Here is a 6,323-nt window from a genome sequence, read left to right as displayed (position 1 = left end):
TTGTCATAAGTTCTAAAGGAGTGCAGCTTGATGAAGGGAAAGTTAAGGCCATTAGAGATTGGCCAACTCCTAAAATTGTGAGTGAGGTTAGGAGCTTCCATGGGTTGGCACGTTTCTATAGGAGGTTTGTGAAGGACTTCAGCACAGTGGCAGCACCCCTAAATGAAATTGTTAAGAAAAACATCGATTTTAGATGGGGAGAGAATCAAGAAAATGCATTTCAAACACTTTAGGATAAACTCACACATGCACCCATTCTTGCTTTACCTGATTTTTCCAAATCATTGGAAATTGAATGTGATGCATCTCATGTGGGTATTGAGGCTATTTTACTCCAAGATGGTCATCCCATTACATATTTTAGTGAGAAATTAAGTGGTGTCACTCTCAACTATTCCACTTATGATATAGAATTATATGCACTTGTTAGAGCATTGCAAACATGACATCATTATCTTTTGCCTAAAGAATTTGTCATTCATAGTGATCATGAATCTTTGAAGTATTTGAAAGGACAAGGGAAGCTCAACAAAAGGCATGCCAAATGGGTTGAATTTCTTGAACAATTTCCTTATGTGATTAAGCATAAGCAAGGAAAGGTAAATGTTGTAGCAGATGCACTTTCAAGAAGGTATAACTTGTTAGCTATACTTGAAACTAAATTGTTTGGCTTTAAACATATTAAGGAATTGTATGTACATGATAATGAATTTTCCCAATTATATGTTGCGTGTGAAAAGAAATCACAAAATGGGTTTGTTAGGCATGATAACTACTTGTTTAAGAATAACAGACTTTGTGTGCCTAGAGGATCCACGCGTAAATTGCTAGTTAGGGAAGCACATGAGAGGGGTTTAATGGGACACTTTGGGGTTCAAAAGACCTTAGAAATGCTGCTTGAACATTTTCATTGGCCACACATGAAACATGATGTGTAGAAATTTTGTGCACGGTGCATTCTGTGTAGAAAAGCAAAATCTAAGACATTACCTCATGGACTTTACATGCCTTTGCCTATTCCTAATTTTCCTTGGACCGACTTGTCTATGGATTTTGTTTTAGGGCTACCACGTACTCAACAAGGTAAGGACTCCATTTTTGTGGTAGTTGATAGATTCTCCAAGATGACACACTTCATACCTTGCCACAAAGTAGATGATGCAACTCATGTGGTAGATTTGTTTTTCAAAGAGGTGGTAAGACTTCATGGCATGCCTAGGAGCATTGTTTCAAATCGTGACACCAAATTTTTAAGCCATTTTTGGAGGACCTTATGGAACAAGCTGGGAACAAAGCTTCTTTTCTCCACCACATGCCACCCACAAACTGTCGGCCAGACTAAGGTGGTAAATAGGACACTTTCTACTCTTCTTAGAGCAATTATTAAGAAGAATATTAAGTCTTGGGAAGAATGTTTACCTCATGTTGAATTTGCTTATAATAGGGCGGTCCATTCTACTACTCAACTTTCTCCTTTTGAGATTGTTTATGGGTTCAATGCACTAACACCTCTTGATTTGGTTCTTTTACCTAACACTTCTTCTTTAGTTCACAAGGATGGCAAAACAAAAGCAGAATATGTGAAGAAGCTTCATGAGCAAGTTAAAGTTCAAATTGAGAAGAAAATGAAGTAATATGCAAATCAAGCCAATAAAGGGAGAAAAGGAGTTGTCCTTGAACCTGGTGATTGGGTGTCGGTTCATATGAGGAAGGAACAGTTTCCTACCCAAAGGAAATCAAAGCTTCAACCAAGAGGAGATGGACGATTCCAAGTGTTGGAAAGAATTAATGACAATGCTTACAAAATTGATTTGCCCGGTGAGTATGGTGTTAGTGCAACATTTAATGCGGCTAATTTGAGTCCTTTTGATGTAGGTGATGAAGACCTAAATTCGAGGATGAATTCACCTAAAGAAGGAGGGAATGATGTAAGCCAAGAAGAGGTATTGAAGGGAATTGGGGGACCCATGACAAGGTCCAAGACTAAGAGAATGAAGCAAGCTTAGGAAGGCTTAATAATGGGGCTCAAGGAAAAGGAGGATCAATGCATACAACAACTAAATGGATCACATTCCTTCAATTTGAAAGTGAAATTGGACCAACATGAGGATCATTTTCATATGCATTTTTTAGGGGGGTTTTCTAAAGTGACTTTTGATGTCTTTTGTGGGGTTTTAATGCATTTTTTAGAGTTCCTAAGCTGGTAAAATAAATATCATGTATGCATGGTTGCATTAAGCTAGTATTAAGGATTAGTGGTTGCATTAGTGGATAATAAATACCATGCATGCAAGCATGATATTTATTGCATAATTAGTGCATAGTGGATCTTAGGAGATATTAAATAGGAGAACTCTTGTATGGCAAATCAAGTAAGTTTGAATGAAAATTTGAGTTTCTCTTTCGTGAGAGCTTCCTTCTAGTTCTTAGGCAAAGAACTAATTCTGATCTTATCAAGGAAACTTGTGGCGATCAAACCCCATGACTTATCACTCACCTTCTCATCTTGCTTGAGTTTGGCGTCAATACCCTTCCCCAAGCTGAATTTCAAGGTGATCCATTTACAAGGTTCTTTATCATTGCTCGAGAAGACCGAAAGATGAGTTCAGGTGAACACTATTCTAGATGGCCGAAATCACCCAAGCGAGTAGAACCGGAGCGGAAGACCCAAACAAATGTGAGCGAAACTGGAGTGGAAGACCAGGACCGAAATGTTGACTTTTCGGTCTGGGCGCTCGGGCCTTGTTTCGGTATCGTCGTTAATGCGGGTTCAACAAGGTCTGAGCACCCGGAATTGGTCTAGGCACCCGGACCATAAAAACTATCCAAACGTGACGTGATGCGTCCTATTGTGATGGGGATAAAAGTTTATCCCCCCAGACGCCCCGACATTCCAGGCACCTTGACTAGGGCTATAAATACAACCCTTGTCCTAGAAGGTCGGAACAACACTTGTAATTAATTTCTCTTTAGTTTTGTTCTGTAATTGAGTGCTTCAACTACTATAAGAAACTTCTCTGCCTAAAGGAAATTATTTAGTGAGCTTCAACTTCCTTAGATTAACAATCCCCTGATTGCAAACCAAGTAACCCTTTTGTACCTCTTCTTTTTCAGTCTCTTATTTTTTTGTATACAAGTGTTAGACTAATAAAGCTGTAAAGTTTGAGAATAGATTTCGCCAAGGGACCAACACACTGTTGGGGCTCAGTGACTTTTGCCCGCTCAGCTTCCACATGCTAGATCGCATGGGCTCGGGGCTCCGGATGTTGATAGATTGCACCCACTCAAGGCCCTTTTGGCGGTTGATGGGTGTGGGTTGTTTGGCATTCTGGGATAGATGTCAGCTCAGGGATCACTTCTTTTTTTCGAGCTGAATTGGCCTCTTTGACATTGATGTACTTCGTGGCCCTTCTGAGTAGGTGGTCAAAGTCTCTCACAGACTTCCTGATGAGTGAGCGAAAGAAATCATTATCTGTAAGTCCTTGGGAAAAGACGCTTACCAAGGTTTCATGAATGGCTAATAGGGCGTCCATGGTCACTTGATTAAATCTTTTAATGTAGGCTCGCAATGCTTCCTTAGGCCTTTTCTTAATCACAAACAGGTTCACATTCGTTTTCTGATAACGACAGCTGCTAGCAAAATGCTGGAGAAAAGTCATTTGGAAGTCTTTGAAGTTGCAAATGGAGCCGATCGACAATCATTTGAACCACCTTTGTGCCGATTTGGAGAGCGTGGTGAGAAATACTCAGCACTTGACTTTGTCGGTATACTGGTGGAGCATGGCCATGTTGTCAAATTTAATAAGATAGTCCTCGAGATCAATTGACCTTGTATACTCTCCAATCGTCAAAGGTCTATAGTGAGGTGACAACTGATCGTCGAGGATTTCTTGACAGAACTGTTTGTTGATTCACTCGGGAGAGTCGTCGAGTCGGGATGCTTTGCCTTTCCGCATATCCCAGAGGGGCACGTTCTCAAAAGATGATCCTTCCGTCCACTGGGTTCGTCCTTGCTCTTTAGACGCCCCTGTGGTAAGGGATCGACTCATTCAGTGCTCGCTGGTGGTTCACCTTACGACCCATAGGGTCTTCCACTTGGGTTCTTTGGTCAGCTCGCTAGCCTATCACCAATACAGCCAAGTCGTTTGGTGCTTAGCAGTCAATTGCAGTCTCCTATTGTTGCTGCACCATCGTTGCAGCTCGGGCATTGATATCTCCAGCTCTTCTTCGATTAGCATCACGATGGTGAGTCATCCAATGTCTTCCATCTTCATGTTCTAGATCAGGCGAAGTTCTCATAGACGGTTCCAAATATGATCTTGTCCGAAAGTTGAGTAAATGGTAGGATGGGAACATGGCTATGTGGTTGACTGGGTGAAGACTCCGCACTATCCTGCAAAAACAGGAGTGTTAGTGCCGAGCTGAGAAGGGGTCTCTGGTATTGGCCCTCTGACACTCAAGTCAGTCCGCGGTTTAGTGGAGAAAAATAGTAGAAAAATGAACAGTGGCCTAGAGCATATAGAATAATAAAGTATCGCATACCTCTGCCTATAGATGAAAACCCCTTTTTATAGTGTCACTATAGCTTCTGTGTATGCATCCCAAAGCATATGTATGTTTTCCAAAGCATCCTAGGAAAAGATTAATCAAAAAATATCTTTGACATCTTTCCTTAAATGAGCACGCAAATCTCTATTGGATATTCTTTGTTAACGGTGGCATAAACTTCCAAAAGAGTACAGTGATATGTATCTGTGGGTCCTACTATACGCCAACCGGGTTCTACATGGCCGAGAGGCAACCAGCTTTGTTGTACTGAACAAAGCTCTCGGTTTGTCCTTCACTCAGCTTCTTGTTGTCAGAGGGTTGCCTTTTTTATCGACTGGACATGTTGTCTGATCGGCCGGGATGATGGGTTGGGAAATTTAGTATTTATCTCTTAACCCTAGCCGTAAGTTTTCGAATGATGGTTGTTCGGACGGTCACATCCGACCGGCCTTGAAGGCTCGTTTGGCCAACCTCACATGATCTGTAGTCCTGTGCCTTTGATCGTTTTAACCTCCACGTTAGCTGACCTTCCCCATCTTGACTCATTCTTGGGGAGTCTATCTCTATCGTCGTATCATAATGAATATTTTTAACTATGAAATTTATTAAAATAATTCTTCGTAATAAGATGAAGAAATATTTTTTAACCGATTCTATGGTTATTTATGTTGACAGAAAATTAGTTGGAAAAATTGATAACGAAAAAATAGTTAATGAGTTAGAAATTAGTTTAAAAATTGGATAACGAAATAATAATTCATGAGTTTGATTGTAATCATTAGTTCAATAAAATTTTATTCGAATAGCGCAATTTCAATAGTATCTATGTTTAATAATTTTAAATGTATTAAATAATAAATACCTTTGTTATATATTTTGAGAAAATTAATATTCACGTAAATTTTAATTTTGTTTATATTTTTAAATTAATTAATTAATTTATGATATTAATTATAATATCAGCCGAGTTGTCACATAGGTCAATTTGTGATGGGGTGATCGGCTCATGATGGACCAATCATTTGATAGGGCGGAGTAGGTTGATCAATCATTTTGGCGGATTGAGAAATCTCCAACACAACTCAATCCAAAACAGTTTATGGATTAGGTGGATCAACCCATGAACACATCAAAAATATTAAAAATAAAATAAAAAAAGATTCATATCTTTAACATTTTACTTGGAAAATAAAATATTTTCAATTATATCCAGAAATATGTAATTTAAATATAAATGAAAATAATCGAGTACTTATTAAAAAGTACTATTTTATTTAAAAATTATAGTAAAAAAATAATAAATTAATATAAAACTTGATTTATATGTATTTCTCAATCTACAAGTCAACTCAATCTCATGGCGAGCCAACCCATGCGAATTGTGAGCCTAGGTGGGTCAGGGTATGATGGACTTAATTTGATAAAATTTTAATCTAACGTATTTAAATTGTTAGGTAAAACACATCAACCTGACATATCCAACCTAAATTAACGGCTTTTATCAGTACTAGATAATTTTAAATTCTGTCTCTATCTCAACTCCTCCTGTAATTATAGAAACGGTCTAATGACTAGGATATAAAGTGATATCATCATGAGGTCTGGAGTTCAAATTTTGATAAAATTGAGGTAAATATTTTTTTTATGTGCTAGTCATTATTTCAAAGATTAGTAATCATCCATGATTTATCTCTTTTATATTGATTTTGAGATAAATTGACGAGGATATTAAGGACGAATATATTCATTTTTTTTATCATCATGAGATAAAATCT

The sequence above is a fragment of the Zingiber officinale genome, chromosome 9B (assembly GCF_018446385.1).
Source record: "Zingiber officinale cultivar Zhangliang chromosome 9B, Zo_v1.1, whole genome shotgun sequence".
Classification (NCBI taxonomy): Eukaryota; Viridiplantae; Streptophyta; class Magnoliopsida; order Zingiberales; family Zingiberaceae; genus Zingiber; species Zingiber officinale.
Note: the sequence above shows the minus strand (reverse complement) of the source record.